Source organism: Pollicipes pollicipes, unplaced genomic scaffold (assembly GCF_011947565.3).
Source record: "Pollicipes pollicipes isolate AB1234 unplaced genomic scaffold, Ppol_2.1 Scaffold_6052;HRSCAF=7182_pilon_pilon_pilon, whole genome shotgun sequence".
Taxonomy (NCBI): domain Eukaryota; kingdom Metazoa; phylum Arthropoda; class Thecostraca; order Pollicipedomorpha; family Pollicipedidae; genus Pollicipes; species Pollicipes pollicipes.
The window spans coordinates 24,398,181-24,417,462 of NW_023596805.1; the positions used below are offsets into that span (position 1 = coordinate 24,398,181).

General features: G+C 51.4%; 1 pseudogene; it reads right to left on the reverse strand.

The window, feature by feature from the left end:
* Positions 1–283: 283 nt before the first annotated feature.
* LOC119104380 (glutaminase kidney isoform, mitochondrial-like) lies at positions 284–16,583 on the reverse strand (annotated as a pseudogene).
* Between the last annotated feature and the right edge of the window lie 2,699 nt (positions 16,584–19,282).

The window sequence follows — 19,282 nt, forward strand, 5'->3', positions numbered from 1 at the left end:
GCCCGGAAATGTGCCAGTTGTAGTGTTCCCATAAGTACTGCAGCTACCACAGAGCAGCTGTGATAATTGTGCAGAGCTATACTTAAGTCAAAGGGGTGTTTGGTGCAGCGGTCGCTAACTGACCACAACGAGGGTCATGAAATTATTTGATGGAAGCAAATCCGTCACCAGCAGTGTCGTGCAGACGTGTGGAGACGATTTCCACACCCACCAAAATGGCTTAAAAAGAAAATAATAACCGTGCCGCAGATAGCTCGGGTCCTAACCAAACTCCATGACGGGGCTACCACGTACTGCGCAGGGCCCACAGCGCTACCTTGGGGTCCACCTTCTGTTGGCAGGTGTCGAGCAGGAACTTGACCGCCTTGAGCCTGCCTTCGGCCGCCGCCAGATGCAGCGCAGTTCTCTCGTCGTAGTCAGTCACGCTCAGGTCTATCTCCAGCAGTCTGACAAGCACAAACTCAGATCGATACACTGGCAATGGTGATCATAATGATCAGTAATGTCAGCGTCTCTTGCGATTATCGTCATAATGGCAGTTCGCTTTACAGTAACAAGCAATGTTAGAACGAAAATACTCAGCCGCCATTGTTATGAGGGGCAGCATGACTTATGATAAAACTGATGCACCAGTCATAAGGTAATTCCATAATGGACTCAGCACAGGCGCCACGAACCTCGTGCGTGGAACCGATGAAAGTTTCGTGCGGTGGGAATCGAACACAGGTCTCTCGGTAGATAGACAGCCATATCAGACCTCGGGCAATTACGCCCACGTTGTGCATGGGTCTTGTAGGTTTATAGACAGTGATGCGAGTTGTCAAGTCCACGGAGCTTGATAGGGCTATCGACTTCCGTGACTCGCAGGCCCGACTTCGGTCACGTTTAGGTCAGTTTCCAGCAGTCCATTAAGCGATGTTATGACATTACAATTGCTTTCTTACATCAATTCGTACGTTTTGTCCCGCGACGTCATCGTCCATCTCCTGCACGTGTGTTTTTGCTATGTATGTGGGCAAACACGATGCAAGCCACTTGCCTTTTTGAAGGTGCCGAAGAATAAGTGTTAATACCAGGACATAATACGACCTGGTTACGTGCCACGTTATGTAGTGGATAACTGCCACCGGCCTCACGCTTGTTTCTATGCTACGGCATAGAAACAAGCGTGCTGTTCTATGCTGCTACGGCAAAGAAGACTTCCAACTGATAAGATGAAACTTTGATAGAGAGTCGAAGCATTTGTCTCTGGGTTGGACAACTAATACGCTGTTCGTCAATCCGGCGAGTTTTCACGCTTCACTGCGGCTCGTTCGAGTTCATCCCGGGTCACCGAGGTCGGCCCAGGTCACCGAGGTCAGCCGTTGCTGTTCGTTTGATGCGAAACGACCGACCTCGTTGGCAAATATTTTACTTTTTGGGACGATCCCACGTATCCGAAGACAGCAAGGTATCCCTCCGTTCTACATCAAATTGCAGTGACCCGCGGAACTGAATTACGCTGAGGCGTGGTATGAGCTGGCATACGCCATTTGTGCCACCGCATAAGTTAATCTAAAGGCACCATTCGGTGACCGCTTGAGCCATCCAGAAGAACCTGAAAGCTTGGAAATGAATGCTCAAATCTATTTGAGCTGGCTGGGGTCCCCAATAATTTGACTCAGCTCACTCGCCTGCAGTTGCCAAGACATCGTGGGGTTTCTGTCCCTGGTCTTAAGTCATCAAAACAACTGTAACCCGGCAAGTTAACAATTTGTGACCCTGCCATGACGTCACCACACCACCCGGTGACCCCCGCTCGCCGACCTGAAACGTCTGAGGGCAGTGGTGTCTCCAGCCGAGGCAGCGAACATCAGCCTCTGCACCAAGTCTGCCCTCTTCTCGGCCAGCGTCGTGCGAGGGTCCAACTTCTCCCCATCGCTGGCGTCGTTGTCGAACTGGTGAAAGTTGAAATGCTCCACCAGCTCCTGAAAATTGCATGGGCTTAGTAATTGCGTCCCACTCCTTCTCTCACAAGGTCTGCAGCTAAATAACTCGCATAATCAAACTCCGCTAGGGGATAACAACTAATAAACTTACCAATATAGGTTTTTGTGGCGATATTAAATTCGTGCAAATGGAACCACCCCAGGAAAGCATTTGGATAACACAGCGTCATTGGCTAATTATAAGTGCAAAGCAACGGCTGTAGCAGTTAAATAGTTGAGTGATGCTTATTTAGTACCAAGAGCCTGCCGCAGATTGTCGTGTGGAATGCGGAAATATTGCCTATAAATATTCAAACTCTCGTACACACGAATCTAATGCGATTCGTACAGTTTCCCGCAGTTGTATTCGCACTGAAAATGGACACTCAAGATGGCTTAACAAAAGTTTAGTCTTGCTCAAACTGCTGTTCTTATGAATTATGATGATGGAGCCGCACCTCCCGCACATTCGATAGCTGCAGCCTGGGCGCCATCTTTGGTCATCTTTGAGAAATAAATCTAGAGCCGGTGTTATAGGTGACGCTAGCGTCGGCATACCTTGCAGAAGCGCACGCCACGAACCGAGTTGCCCGAGGCGTCCAGAGGAGGCGAATAGAGTGCGATGCCCATCACATTGGGCACTACCACCAGCACCACTCCAGAGATGCCCGACTTGGCCGGTACTCCACACTGGTGACAGGCCACCGGGGGTCATCAGAGGTCACCACTGGCCAGGAGGGGTCATCGAGATTTATCGGAAGTCATCAGGGGTAACCGGGAGACATTGAAGGTCACTTAAAGCAACGGGAGGTCACTGGAGGTTACCAGAGGCCTCCAGTAAACATCAGAGGATACTGCTGGTGACGGAGGGTCTGGGTGGACAGACCAACGGTCATTGAAGTGCGAAGGTCAGCTGTTCGCTATAATCTCGCGTCAGAGGCGGACCGTTTGTTGTAGTCTCACCAAGAACACACACTTTCCACTGTACTTTCGCCTAGAACATGAATTGTACACTGTAATCTGGAAGGCAGACTTTCCGCTGAGATCTCGCCTCAGATGTCTGCTCAGATGGCCAATCGAAACGAAATCCCCGTTGCTGCAGCATCATTCCGACAGCGAAATGTCCGTGCCGTCTGTATTGCCCGTATGCCTGATTGCCTGAAGTGCTGTATTGTAGCGCTGAAACCGAAATGCCCTCTGCAACCTTACCTTGAACTCGAGCTGTCCAGTGTAGCATTATTTTAGGGACAAGCTGGCCGATGTGGTCTCACCTTGAAGGTCAACTGACCGTCGCCTGACCGTCGCAGTCTCACATGGGAGACGAGCTGTCTCACCTTGAACTCGAACTGCCTACTGTGACACCAGTTCAAGGACGAATGGTCCGCTGCGGTCTCACCTTGAATGCGAACTGACCGCTGTAGTCGTACATGCCGCAGCTGAACATGAGGCAGAGTGTGTTGCGAACCGCCGCCGGGTCCAGCACCGCCTCCTCGGTAAGCGGGCAGATGCCGCCGTTGGCCAGCGTGGCGGCCATCACCGCCGCCGACTCACAGGTGGCCTCCAGCGAGCACAGCTACCGACAGTGAAGGACGGTCAGCAGAGATGACGACAGTGACGGACTGCCGGCAGAGTTGGTGACAGTGAAGGACGGTCAGCAGAGTTAGCGACTGTGACAGACGATCGACAGAACTGGTGACAGTAAAGGACGGTCAGCGGAACTGGCGACAGTGAAGGACGGTCAGCAGAACTGGCGACAGTGAAGTATGGTCAGCAGAGCTGGCAAACAGTGAAAGATGGTCATCAGAGCTGCCGACAGTGACGGACGGTTAGCAGAGCAGGCGACAGCGGAGGGTGGTCATCAGAGCTGGCGACAGTGAGCGTTGGTCAGCAGAGCTGGCGGCGGTGAGCGGTGGTCAGGAAGCTTTCGACAGTGCGTGGCGGCCAGTAGCGCTAGCGCTAGTTAAAGGAAGCAAAGTGTAACAGTAGTCAACTTCAACTAGCGGAGCCGCTGACACTGAGCACAGCTGACAGCAGTGCGCAATGCTTGCCAAACCGCACCGGTAGTCAGCAGCATTCATCGGGGCTGCCGATACGCGGCAATGGCCAGTCTGAAATAGACTCGAGAGTATAACAGGATCCAATCAATTGCCGCATTGGAGTGGGCACTTTCCTGAGTAAGCTCCTCCCACTTCTCACTCTGTTGACAATCAGCGTGGTTGGTCGAGCTTTACAGTACAGTCGTTGATCTGTCTAAGGCCGGGGATTTCTCTTGTTGGCCCTGTCACATAAACATGGTTGTATATATCGAAGTAGATAACGAAACTTGAGACCGTTAGGTAATGGTACACGATATGAAAGGCACGCATGAAAGGCAAAGTTCACGGTGCTTCAAATTCCCAAGGGCTGGGCATCAATGTTTAAGTCGTACGCACTACATGCTGCAACGACATGAAATACCAAGGCATCTATCAGTTGTTTACGTTACCTCTTCTCCCCGTCCTCGCTTCCTCAACCGACGCTCTGGACATCCCGGGCACCTACCGGTCTCTTTCGGATCCCTTCGCCTCCTGGCTCCTCTGCCCATCAGCACCCCCCCCCCCCCCCCCCTCCCCCGCCCCCTCCTGCCCCCCGCTGACCTGGAAGTAGAAGTCCAGAGTATCTTCCATGCTGCAGGCGGTGGGGAAGCAGTCGTTCTCGCGCATGAAGTAGGCCAGGGCGAAGTTGCGGTCGGCCGCCTGCCTCTCCGACAGAAACACGGCGTTGTTGAAGCCCACGTGCTCCCCCGCCCGCCAGATTCCGGAACTTGGTGAAGGCGAAGTCGAAGCGGTCCGGCAGGGGCCATTGGGGCTACGATGCGAAAAAGCGCGCTTACGGTACGCGCCGAGACGACTCGATCGCTCAAAAGATGTGCGGTGCTCGTCGCCACACACGATCTCGTGGTATGTCAGCGACTGCGGTTGTCACAACAGCGCCCATAGACCAAGGTCGGGGTCCCAAATTGTTCAAATCGTTCTAAAAATTAAGGCGGGCTCGAACGCGAGTGTTGTGTGGGCGTCCGCGTCGTTGACTTCAGGAGTTATTTCGCTCTTAGTTGCCCAAGTCCGGGGCTAGCCAAAGCGACTGGGTGCGGCTTAGGATAGCCGTGTTTTATTGAAGCGCTCGGGTCGTAGAGGTCTGGTGGTGCGCATGCGCCCGAACACCACAACAAAATCCTGGCTGATGGGATCCAGGTCCCGGGCAGTAAATCCCGGCTCCTTGGACCCGTTTTTAGACGTCAAGCGCATGTCTGTCTGGGGGTTACTGTCGCTGTTACGAGTTTGCTGAAGACAGCCCCAGGCCCCAGATGGGGGTCCCAGGATTGGGGCTACTGGCCATATTATGCACAACAAACATTGATACCCAAACAAGCTTAATTCTAACTGTCATAACCATCGTGCTAAAACTTAGCCTATTTTGGGCCATATCATTGCCTGTGTCAACCTCATCCTAATAAATACTTTGTGTGGACAGATAATTATCTACTAGACGCTTCAGAGCTCTACCAGATAACGCCCATACGACATCTTAACAGCACTCAAGGATAGCGTATCCTCCGGGCATACAAAGTTGATTGCTTTAGGTCCAATACAAGCAAAAGATCCCCCCCCCCCCCATCCGCGTGCGCTAGACACCAGCGATTAGTGCAAACCTTGATCAGAGATGACGTCATGATGGCTCCGGAGTTGATCATGGGATTATGCGGCTTCAGACAGTTGTCAAGGACAATCTCGTTGAAGCTGCGACCACTCGGCTCTTGTCCCACGAACCTGAGGTGAAGGCGTGTGATCAGTTTGTCCTGCGGCTTTGCTGCTGACGGCCAGCGCAGCGATAAAACACACCGAAGACAAATTCGAGCCTTCGTATTATATGATGGACTCCCGTTTGGAAGTTCTTTTCTCAAAAATGGTATATTTCCGGCTAGTTTTGAAAGCACTGGTACTAAACATCGACGTCAATATTGACAACTGGCATACGGAAGTGAAAATAAGACTAACTACTACCTTAACTTGTTGCCAGCGAGGCTGGTTTTCGCCGGTCAGGTCACCAAATGTCAGGCTAGCCGGCTGTAGGGAGGATGCGAAATGCTGAAAAATACATAAGCAAGGATTTCGGCCGGGCTTTTGGGTGTATAAGTGCATAAATCCACTGCGTACAACATTCAACCACGATTGCGGATTCGCACAGGCGCTGAATGGGTTGCAGATGTCTTGTTTTTGAATGTTTTAATCACGCGTTAACTTTTACGTGTGATTGAAACATACATACATCAGCTAATATCCGACTGGAAAATTGCTAGATGTAGGGGGGGGGGGAGTCTTCAGATTGGCGCGAACACAACGAATAGAGAGAATAAAGCAACCATTTGCTTATCTTCGTTATTCGTTATGGCTGCCACGATTACTGATGCCATTTTTACAAGTTTACTAATTTTACATGGTAGCGGGGTGCTATCTAAACAATCTCTTGGATACTGCGCAGGCTGGCAAGGCGTCGGGAAATTGGCTCCCGCTGTTGGGATCTTCTAAATCAAGTTGATGACATTTTAACACGTCAACTACATGTTTCTCGCTCGACGGCCGAAACTAACGCCAATTCTGGAAACCCTGAATGAGTTAATGACGACCAGCTGATCCCAGCTGGGCCAGTCGGGTTCCCTGTCAGCGGCCAACCCACCTGAAGACCTGTCAGCCCGCTATCAACCCTCTCGCCACTGCAAAACGCTCTGTGATTGGTGTAACGTCAACCGGGGCAGCGATTCTTCGGCGGGTGGTTTGGACCACCCTGATTTTAATCGTTTCTTACATTTCCGTGCATATCTTGGCTAGGCTTATGGGCAACGTAGCATTATGTTATTACTTGAATACGTATGGTGAGCCGCAGCGACATCAATGCCTCCGCCGAGTTGTTAAGCGCTTCTCTTGTCCATTGAAGTTTCGCTACAATTTTCCATTATTTTTTTAACATCGCTATGGTTACACTAGCGGAGAAAGTAATACAGTGAACAGGGATATGATCACTGTGTGTAAGCACTGTCAAGTCAAATGCATCACGTGTCATTAACCTTGTCAAAACGGACAATTGAGGTTTGCTTAGATTTTCGCCGCTGCATCGTTTAAAACTAGGCTGAGGAAACTGATGGACAAATAGCCTAACTCAAATATCCGTAATGCCTTGCTGCAGAATGGGCTAGCGCGCTGCATGCCATGCAACACCAGTCAATGAAAAGCGTTCGCCTTAAACGTAGCCATTACAAAAGCGGCTTCAACCTGGCTTCATCAATGTCCGTGGTAGCCACTGATGGTGAGCTCCAAACGTCCTGGGGAAGGTACTTAATCCTTTCAGTTTTTTCAAAAGAAGAAATAATGTTAATTTTTGTTTAAGTTCGTCTGACTGACATCAGGCCCACCACGACCTTGACGCGGATCAATAATAAGATTGTCTGTCTGGAAGACTCGCGAATGTGTTATTCCTCTTATGAGTACCCCGGTACGTCATACCTCCATGTGAGGTGAGAGCTCTGAGCGGGCGCTTCTGCAGCACTCCGAAGTTGGGGAGAGCCGTACCGCAAAAGTAGTAACAAAGGTGAGCCAAAAAGGAAGAAATTTTCAAACTCGCGAAGTCCTCGTTATTGGTTTTTCTCTATTTCGACGGAATTTCCACCTCACGCCCTGGGCCCAATCCAGGAAAGAAAAAGAAATTTAGGGTACGGACCTCACATGCCCTAGCGCACTTTTTGCAAGAAACCGTTGATCCTGTTACGACCTAACGCGCCAACATGTTATTGCAGGCAGCCGAGAGCTCAGCTGCAGTTTTCTGCATGCTATGGGCAAGCATCTGTGCCGGATCCGGGCAAGTGCAAGACTCACCTGAGTTGTATCATTAGCTGCCTCCCTATGTGGTCAGGTTAGAGGTTGAGGTAAACTGGTTCCAGCTATGTCCAGCTGCTTATCTTTTTTTTGTATGACCACCAAGACTCAAAGGCAGGCTCATAGGAGATACATCCAGTCCCATGAAATTTTTGTCCTAAAATTTGGTCCAAGCCTGGCTTACCCTACCATGCGATCATGATATTCAAGTCAACGGCATTAGCTGGTGACGAAATGTCAATTTACCTTTATGCTCACCACGGCTTGTCCAGCCCTCTGACGTTCCTGACCTTTCGCGCGGTTGCGGCCGCTGCCACGTGTGAACAGGCCGATGCGAAGAGCAAATAGCGAACGTATAGTGTAACTCACACCGACACCTTACAGCCAACCCGCCACGGGTAGGTGGCTGGAAGGCTGGAGCAAAACCAGCTGAGTTCTCGGGACGGACGTAATAGACCCAAATCAACTAGACACAAGTGCGCAACACATCATTTTGGTAGTTACTGAAGTCGGCTACAACTCAAGCATCCGAGAAAAACATGGGCGAGAAAGTCGTGCACAAGAAAACCACATACAAAAATCGAACCTTTTCCAATGCTTTCAGATTTCTCAAAAATGCTAACGCATTTTCAATGCGTCCAAACCGATGACCACTTGGACGAGTAATACGAGCGGGTAGGGATGAGAACAGATCCACCAACTTTGACAGGGGGTGGGATTTGTCCCTTCAACTTCGGAACAAATTTATAGAACCAAATCAAACGATATTCTAGCTCCACCCCGTGTGGGCTCCCGATCCTTTTCTGCACTTTTACGCACTTTTTACCCCTTTTTACGCACTTTTACCACGGGGTTCCTCTTCACAACTTGGATTGCGGGGGCACACTTTTCAACAGAAGGTTGTGCACATTTTTGTGGGCGTTCATTCATAGCCCCATCTGTAATCCCTTTGACAGGAGTGAGGTGAGTGCATGGGGTACAAGTTTGCAAAACATTCCGGGCTCTTAGGCTGACTGCGGGCCTAAGGTTTGAGTGCCCCCTCCCCCCCCCCCCCAGTGGCAACCGGCGGGAGACAATTAAAATCACTCAACGACCCAAAAATCATTCAATGACCCGACGCACTGAATGCCTCATTGAAGAAAAGCGAATAGCATTGTCTTGACCGGGTGAAAGGAATCATTCTTAAATAAATCAAGCAAAGCACTCGGATGCACGGCTGGTGTCACTGAGTTTCATCAGGCTGCGGGGGGGGGGAGGGTGGGGAGAAAGAGGTCTAGTGTTTCATTTGGTTCATGCAAAAGCTACAATACTGAACAAAACTCGTCTTTCACCCCTCCGCAGCACACATGCTGATACCGATCGTACGCACATGACAGAAAATGTGGACATCGAGCATGTATGCCATGACACATCCCATGACACCGTGAAGCGCATTCCGACACATCCCGTGACACTGTGAAGCGCATTCCGACACAGGGCATGGTCAACTGACCTGGGCATGGTGACCTGACCTGACCTGACCTGGTCTGACCTGTGCACGTAGTCTGAGCCCATCTCGCCACACGCCAGGGCGTAGCTAATGGGTTTGAAAGCGGACTGGAGGGTGAACGGCACGTGCACGTCCCCCGTGGAGAACCGCTGCCCGTCCACCGTGCAGTGGAGAGCCCCAGAGGGACGCGAGAACCGGGCCGCTGAGGGATGTAGGACGCCACCTGGGGGGTCGCGCGGCGGGTGTTAGCACTGCGGCTCAGAGCAGGCACGCAGTCAAAATTTTCTTCGGGGGGGTTTCAAGGTTTCTAGAAAGCTTGACCAAACTCCTGCGAAATCGCCCACTCTCTGATGTAGCCTCTTGAAATGAAATCGAAGTTTCTGGTGTAGCTGTGGAATCTTACGCTGCAAGAGCACGCCATCTCTAGTTAATTGAACCGGGCAGGAAACTGGCAACCCGTCTCATCGTCGGCAAGCGTTTGTTATATAACATTTATATCTTAGCGTTCTGGCAAAGTGTCAACTTCATTCCAGCGATACCAATTTTACCAATATCGTGCATTTGTTGTTATTGAAAAGCCCGCGTTTTAAGGTAAGACTGGTATGTTTCCGATTGCATGAACGGAATTGCGGCGTCAATATCTTAAATACGCCTACGGCCGATGATAAGTTTAACGCGAAAGAGCCATAGGAGCCGAGGTGCTGCTCAAAATCGATTATCATCATCACATGGCGAAATTCTGACTACTCACCGCAAGACCTTCGCCATATGTGCGCGACCTCAGCTAAGCAAGTCCGACTCAAGGTCAAGCCCACGCGAGAGTATGCAGAAGCCCCGGTACTGCACCTGTACACCCGTTTCGAGAGCGCAGATGTTGTAGATGTCCCTGGACGGGTTCGCAGGAATTCCTCGAAGCAGGGGATGGTGGAGCTGCCTGTCAGCGCCACCTGCTGATGACGTCGTCGAGGTTGGAGAAGATGAGCCTGTAACATACGCGCCAGCTGATCGCCGCTGACAAGGAGATGATGCACTCTCAAAACGATGCTTGAGGTGATGGGCCGCGTCGTGTCCAAGGTGCCGTCAACCTGAGACTACCTTGTGAGCAAGCCAGCAATTCTTACCAATGGCACGACCGCAACGGAAAAACACGTGATGCGTGATCTGCTTTCGGTTTATCATCCTGCATGATAGTTGAAGTATTTTCATTGACCATTGGAACGATAGGCTAGGAGTGGGAAGAAGCAGTTCTGCTAGGAGCGGGACTCATCATTTATTGCGAGTTGGAGCCAATCATTAAGGAAAGCACCTCGGCTGACTCTGCAGGCCTGACCAGCCCTCGTTAGGATAAGAGGAAAGGTTGGTGCGGATCTCGGTGTATAATGTCAGAGAATGCGCCCTTACGGGCCAGAATGGGTCCTCCATTCAATGATGGACCGTCTGCAGATCAGAATGGGCCTGTGCAGGCTCAGAACGGCCCTCTTTTGGTCAGAACGGATCCTACATAGGTTAGAATGGGTCCTCGATAGATCAGAATGGACGTTTACAGGCTTATATGATCCCTTAGCAATTCAGAACCGGCTCTCAACATACCAAAATGAGTCATCCACAGGGCCTCCAAGTTCGGGGAGGGAAACCGCCCTCCCCCAGCTCTCAAGCTGGGGTGGGGCTCCCTGCCCCCACTGCGCCCCCCCCCCCCCGTTCCCGCGTCCTTTAGCATGGCTTGCGTACAAAAGACAGCTTTCTGGCGATCTGACAATTCTATGTTCAGCTGACAAGCAATCTTGGTTATGTCTCATTAGTAAACAGCCACGCACGCGTTCCAAATGGCTGCTCATAACCCCTTCCTGTTTTAGCAATTTAGGCGGTTCTGCTGCGTCCATTTATGCTAGATTTTTAGCCAGTGTGCATAATAAGTGTGATGCGTATATTTAAGCAAAGCATGCGTTTCTATTGCATGACAAACTAATTGCGGTCTCAAGTTGCCTGACGTAATTTCTACGTGCCAAAATAGCGCAATTTCGCCCCGCCAGTGGCGCAGGTTAATTTATCGAGCATAATCCGTGCAGATACATGGACACCACCGTTGTCAGGTCCCATTTGTAGGCGTTTGGTCCACTGGATATGTGATCGATATCATTACTCGATTTACAATCAAATATGTAACCGGGGGCGTATTTGCACAAAATAGATTGGGGTGGGGCTGAACAGTGCAAAATGGCGAAACCTAGCCCAAAATACAACAGGCGGATTTATCTCCTGATTAGGCTCATTTTCTTCTCAAAGTTGGTATAATGGCTGGGGCCCAGGGGGGGGGGGGGGGGGAGGGGAGCGGGAGTGGAGCTTTTATTGAATAGGAAACTATACCCCTGTCCGTAACCACCGCCCGTACTGGACGTCGGCCTCCGGTGCCGACTGGTGGGTCGCGTGAGAGGTAACTCACCCTTTGAACACGTCCTCATCGATGCAGATGCCATCTTTAGTCCAGAAGGTGGCCTCCTGGTGGCGTCCCGAGTGCAGATTCACCACCGCCCTCTTGACCTCGGCCAGGCGGGGGTCGGTCGGCCGGAGGCCCGTCACGGCCAGGGCCTGAGGTCAGCGGGTCACCGCACCTCAGCAGGGGGGGGGGGCACCTGGTCAGCAGGCCGTCAAGTGAACGGGTCATCATCAGGTCAGTAGCTGGTCATCAGGCCGTCAGGTCACTACGGCAGTCCTGACGTGCTGACCTGACCGCCTGACCACCCCTGGTTCACTAGATCAAAAGGTCACTAAGTGAACAGGTCGCCAGGTTTCCGGACAGAAGGCCGTCAGGTCAGGAACACCACGTCAGCAGGCCAGAACTATAGGGTCATATAGTCAGGTCAGTTGTCTTATATCTCTAGATTATGGTCACAAGATCACCTGGTGTCGGGAGGAACTACCAAGTCATTAGACGAAAACTTCCATGCCATCAGATCGAAGCCAGCCGCGCATCAGTTCAGTGAACCGCACTACCACTTTATTAGGTCAGAACTACGTAATCGTAATATCATGGAAGCTCAGTCGTTCAGTCAGGGTCACCACGAAGAAACATTCAGATCGTGACGAAGTCATAAGTTTGGTTTGATGCACTGCCACATCATGGGGGCAGGTCATAGGTCACAGCTATGCGTTCATCTCACCGGGGCCGCAGGTCGTCAGTTCAGTGTTGTGCTGTCGCCAGGTCAGATTCACCTTGGTCAATCTGCCTTAAAACATCCGATCACTTAAACGTATCAGAACGTTAGGCTACTTTTATGCCACCGGATTAGGTACATTCTATCAGACCCAGGCTATCGCTTGGTATTGATCTTGCTAAGCTTCTTATCAGTGGCGCCACTGTCAAAACAAGCGCAACATTGAGGATGCGGAGCGCTTGATAACTTGGTCTTCATGCACCAAGTGACATAATCAAACACTGACAAACTGCTGCTCCAGTCCAAGTAACGACCTGGGATAGATTCATCGCGCTTGATTCACCAATCAAACATGCTCTGTTGACATTGTTTGGTTAATTAGACGCGCAATTGATGTAGTTGTTCACAAGGCGAGCCACTTAGTCCGCTGCGACCAGCGCTGTAAGCCTCCCAGCGACGCGGATCATTTCGCGAACCGGACCCTAGTGTCAATAGAGTGTCAATATCACGCTAGATGTGAGTGATAGGATTATCTAGGGAGGCAAAACATTCAGTTCGCGCTCACTCCTCACTCGCTGAACGCATCAACGCCACAGAGGAACGCAGCTGCCAACGCCTGCGCGCACGCCTAAATCAACCTTTTTCAGCCATTTCAAAGCGTGATGCGCGCACGTCTAAAGTCACGCAGAGCGTTGGGCCGTCGGTTGAACGACCGGGCGGTTTAGTGGCAGTCACTGCGCTCATGACCGACCTCGAGGAACCGGGTGACGTTGACGGCATCCGGACGCTCCGAGCTCCGGAACATTTCGCTCAGGCGGTCCTCCAGACCCGAGTTGGTTTGATTGTTGTGGCTGAAAGGACGGAGGACGTTTTGAGGAGGCGCATACGCGGCAGGTCACGATCACACTGGGGCTGTGCGTTAAAGCCTTTGTGTTTGAATTCAACAGCGAGCTCCAGTTACTGAGTTCAAGACGCCCCTTAGAGCAGATGAGAATGTTTATGGGTTGTTATGGACCTGGTACGTTTTTTGATAAGTCATAATAATACCCACAAGCTAAATTAATCTAGTAAGCGAAGCTAAATCTAGTTGTCCAATCAAAATATTCGCCAAACATCACCTTCGTCTTTGCATCCCCTGTGTCTCTGCGCCCGCTGTCTCTGCATCCCCTGTGTCTCTACACCCGCTGTCTTTGCATCCTTTGTGTCTCTGCACCTGCTGTCTCTGCATCCGCTGTGTCCCTCCACCCGCTGTCTTTGCATCCTCTGTGTCTCTGCACCCGCTGTCTCTGCATCAGATGCATCTCTACACCCGCTGTCTCTCCGCATCCGTTGTCTCTGCACCCACTGCCTCTGCACCCGCCACCTCTATACGTCTGGTGCCTATGTGCCCCCTCCGTATCTGCACCTTCTGTGTATCTGCTCCCCCTGCGTCTTTGCACCTCCCGCGCCTCTGCACCCCCGCGTCTCTGCACCCGCCGTCTCTCTGCACCCGCTCCGTCTCCGTACCCGAGCTGACGGAGGTTCTCTAGCTGGTGTCCAAAGACGGACGAGCGTCGGGAGGTCCCCAGGTTGGACCGCACCAGGCCCGATCTGTGTTTAGCTGTCGAGTCCGTGAAGAGCGATGACCAGAGCACTGAGTCCTGTGGACAGCGGGGTACGCAGAATTCTTACAATGGAACGAGGGGCGCAACTAAAAAACATTCTGCTAAAAACCGAGTTTAGCGAGCCATAGGTATGCACGATATCGTGGGTGCCGTAAAATATCGTCGCCTGTTCTCGATATCATTTTCTGGAATGTTTGCTGTTCATATTCAGTCGCGTACATGTTATGACATGACATAAATTTGGTAAGGGGGGGGGGGGCGCACCCCGAGCGTTACTACGCGCAAACGCCACTGCCTGTGGAGATTGAATGTGACAAGAGATAGGTGGAAATGCTGGCCCTACGCGACATACCGTTCAGGGTATGCAGGCAAACGCTGACCGTGGTGTCTGCGCTTATTGAAGGCGAGAGTCACGCCCTATGCTCAACATTGTCACAAACAAATGGTGAGAGCTCCGAATGAAGGTTCAGAGACTGACTTTTCCGATTTTGTATTAACCAGGGCCTGAGGTGTTAGAAAAACGCAGAACAGCGTGCAAATCAATGAATGAAAGCGTGTTTTAGTTACGCGTGCTACAAGCATTGTACAGCTCGGCTGAGATCCAGAAACTGTCAAACGCTACGTTCCCTGTGTTGATTGGGAAGCAAACAGGTCTGCTCTCAGAACCATCAACACTGCTTCAATTTAAACTATCTAAAATGGCTCACACCGAACATAAGACGGTCCATGCCCGTACTCACAGTCTGACTGAACTGCCAGCGCAGCGTGCTCCTCCTGTGCTGCAGCGTCAGGCTCGGCTCGTGGCGCGCGGCGCCGGCTGGCGACCCACCGGCGGACGTCGGTGGGTGTGGGGCGGCGTTGCAGACCTTGACGCCAGACTCCACGGAGTTCATCTCGTGGGACGCCGCTGTGTACGAGCCATCGGGCGACGCTTCCGGGCCTGATTCGCTGTGACTCACGGCCGAGTCACGTCCGCAGGGGCTCGTATCCGAGTCACGTCCACCATGACTCGTATCCGAGTCACGCCCTTCGGGGCTCGTATCCGAGTCACGTCCACCATGACTCGTATCCGAGTCACGTCCTTCGGGACTCGTGTCCGAGTCACGTCCACCGGGGTCCCGTGGTCGGAGCAGCGCTGCTGGCCGAGGGCGACGGTGAGGGTTCATTCTCTGAGGCAGTACTGAAGGTCCGTTTGTAAGGATATATATCAACAGCTCATTCCGCAAGTTGTTCAGTGCATTAGCGAGGAACATCAGTCGCATAGATAAGACGGTAGTAGTAGCCTTATTCCTCGGAAAAACCAGGAGAATGGGGATATAATTAGGTTAACTGCAGGTTGACCTAGCTGTATCAGGTTTCTAACTAACTATACAGGTTTTTGACTAACTATGCAGGTTGTTCTCAAATCACAGGAGCTTTCGCAGCTATTGATCACTGCAAAAAAAGCTGCGATCAATTGACGAAGCCGAACATTTTTGATGAATATATGGCTACGTTAATCAAAAACTTACAACAATTTAAGAGCTTTAAGAATAAAGTACGAAAATTGCTTGTAAGATCGCCTAGATATATGTGTTCACGTCTTCTGTTAGGCTGTCCAACCGAAGCATGACGGCAAAGATTTCAAAGCATCTGGTAGCACAAAGGCAGGGACAAAAAACAACGTTTCGCAAGCCCGAACCATCATTTTTCCTCATTTCGTCACGGTTAGGGGCACATGATAAATGTATTGTAATCCAATAACCCAAAAATAAGTTGATTCTTCAGGTCCATTCTTATAAAAAGTGCTTTTAAGCAGAGGAATACTAATGAAGTCAATAGAGCGATAATTTTTATAACGCGAAAATTTGCACCAAAAATGGCAAACTTTCAACTTTTCATTGCATAAATTCTCAAAAGAAGACAAGCCTTTCAGGCGCAACAACGCCTTATATAGGGGCTGTTACGTCTTATAGGCTATATATATATATATATATATATATATATATATATATATATATATATATATGTATATGCTGAATAGGCGTTGTTATAACGCCTTGTAGGCTCGCACACGCAGCCTGCCAGTTAGAAACAAACGGCTCGGTTAAATGAGCTGAGCGTTTGCTGTTCAGGAAACTAATTTGATATTCAGCCGGATGTAAGGAAACCGCAGCGGATGGACGTTCTGACAAGGAAAAGCAAAAAAAGCCAGGTGGCAAAGTTTCAGAACCAGTATGTTGAGCGACATAAAACAAGGGAAAATAAAAGGAAAATAAGCTAGTGGTTGATCTCTCCTTGTCAATCACCAGCGCTAATGATGTTGCTAACCAGGCAGCTGAAGCATTCTTTAGCCTAGACCACCGTCATCATCATCACCAACACGAATGATCGCCCACAGCCCCGGCCTACCTGGTCGCTTCGGGTGGGTCCTTCCTCGCCATCGCCCTCACTGCTTCCGGAGATGCTTCGTCAGCGGAGGGAGACCACCAGCGCTGGGCCGTGTTGCCACCCGACTGCGAATCACCCAAGCCGTCATCGCCAGGCGGCCCCTCTGAGACCTCGGTGATTGGTGACGCTGCGTACGATCCCATCCATCTCCTGCTCCTAAGTGGTCGAGAACCAGACGGCGGGTGATTACGGCGCGCGATAAGCGGCTCTAATCTGACGGTGTTTTTTATGAGAAGACAGTGATTGGTGACGGCGTGTGGGCTCAGTGCCGACCTCCAAACAGGCAGCTCCAAACAGACAGTTGCAGACAGGCAGCTCTGGACAGGCAGCTCCGGACAGGCAGCTCCAGATAGACAGCTCCGGACAGGCAGCTCCGGTCAAGCGGCGCCGGACAGGCAGCTCCGGACAAGCGACTCCGGACAGGCAGCTCCGGACAGGCGGCTCCATGCAGGCAGCTCCGGAAGGCAGTTCCGGACAGGCAGCTCTGGACATGCAGCTCCAGACAGGCAGCACCAGACAGGCAGCTCCAGACAGACACCTCCAAACAGGCGGCTTCAGACAGGCAGCTCTGGACAGGCAGCTCCAGACGGGTGGCTCCAGACAGGCAGCTCCGGACAGACATCTCCGGACAGGCAGCTCCGGACAGGCAACTCCGGAGAGACCTGAGGATTTCGCGAGTGCTGGATGTCTACCTGCTGCAACGTCGGTGTATCGCGTGGTTAGTTCAAGTTACACTCTCAGCATGGAGCTAGCCACACGTTTGAAATTGAAAGTGACTTCTACCGCCCAATTGTTCCTGAAGTTTTGCTTAAATCTAAGAGCGTTATAACGCTCGCAGAAGTTTGCACAATTATCGCTGCCCTGCGCTTCAGTAATTCCATGATTTTTTATATTTTGCTCCTGTGTGTATGTGTTTATGAAATGGAGGCGGACGGCGCTTTCAGCTTGATCTGGACGGAACTAGCTCTTTTGGTGAATACCTGTCAGCGGAAAAACATCTTCGTTTAAGTGAAAAGCAGAATAATTTAACTACTATTTGCATTCGTAACAGCGGTCAGTGGGAGCAGTTACCTCCTAGTGTGTCCTGAGTGCCGCACAAATGAAGAGGTTCGTAAAGTGCAGTCTAAAAACTGGTGATGGCTTGAAGCCCAAGAAGGGGTTCTGGGACTGTCAATGATTACTACTGATGGCTGGAGAAGGCGGCAATGGTAGCGGCAACAAGATGGAGGGCGGGGGGGGGGGGGGGGAGGGAGGGCGGCAGCGGCAGACTACACACTGGAGCGAAGCAGGAGCAAAGGTATGGTTTTGTCCGTTGATACTGCGTCGCTGGCAAAGACGTATTTGTGCCAGAATTTTGTCCTCATATCGGCGCTCAGTGACATGAGCCAGCATACAATAATTCCTGACTGCATACACCTTAAGTTCGGTTAGAAAGACGACACAACATGTGACTTTCCTGGGTGCACGTTTGGGAACGAGGCTAAAATAGTATAATCAGAAAATACATAGTATGCCACAAGCAGCAAATTTGTGGAAGCGCGGTGAACAGTATGGATATCTGACTGAGCTGAGCTGGAGAGAAAAAAAATGTCCAGGTGAATCTCCGTGCAGGTTATTCTGGCCGCAGTGCCTTCAAGAATGTGATGTCATTCGAGGTGGACTTGGTTCTTAAGCAGATGACGTCATCCGTTCGACAGCAAGGCCATTTTTAGATATTGGAACAGGGGAGGCCACGTGCCCCTCACCTCCTTTAGCAGCACCGGGGGCGTTTTCGGAATGGCAAGAAGTCACGTGGGCAGTCGATTACTTCAGGAGATGGCGGGGCGCAGGCATGGGGAGGCGCAAGACCTCTTGGGACTAACGACGCATTAAGGGCCCCGGCCGGTGGGGCTTGGCCCTCGGATGTCGGTGAGCCCTGAGGGTCTATTCCCCAAGCAGAGACAGGCTCGGACCCCCGCGATTTGTACTGGCCGGGACGCTTGAAATAATGAGTGGCCCTGTTTTGGTCAGGATTCCACATCGCCTAACGTCGTCTGTGTTAGCAAGAGGCTCGAGTCTGCCACGGCAACATCGGTTGAACAGAGGCAGGGACGGGAGCTCGAATGTAAGAAAGCCTTTTGCGTTGGCCGGAGCCATCTGAGAATAAAAAGAGACGTGATAATTTGTGATGATGTGATAATTTGTGATGAGGCACTGGAGGGGCCCCGTGCCAGTCCATGGACTCAGTGCCGAACGCGGGGCCCTCCGCCCCATTTCAGCCAGGTGCCGGACAAGCCAAAGTGAGGTCTCTAAGCTAGCTATTGGACCCTTGGGACGATCAGGGTTCTGAGTGTGTCAATCCGAGGCAAGTTTCACCAAGTCAGAGAGGGGGTTCTGCGTCAGGGAGGGGACGGATGTACGACGCATTCCTCTCATGACCTCCTGATCGACCAGCCACCCCCCGTGTCACCAGAATGGCAGCCGGCAGGCATCCCGCGCTGGCACGGAATGGCCGTTCAGCCCCTGACCGCGAGCGGTAAGCTGTCTCTTGTGTTCTTCTCGCCGGAACCCTTGCCCGGAAAGGTGAAGGGTCTCCTTGGCATGCATCTGGACGTATCGACGTTACGTCACAAATTTGCACTGATATGACAGACCCATGTGCACAGGAAAATCGACTGGTGGTCTCGGCTCGTAGTACAACCTGCATCAAAAAGCTCCCGGCCGCCCGCTCGCAGTCTTAGGAGGAAGAACACCG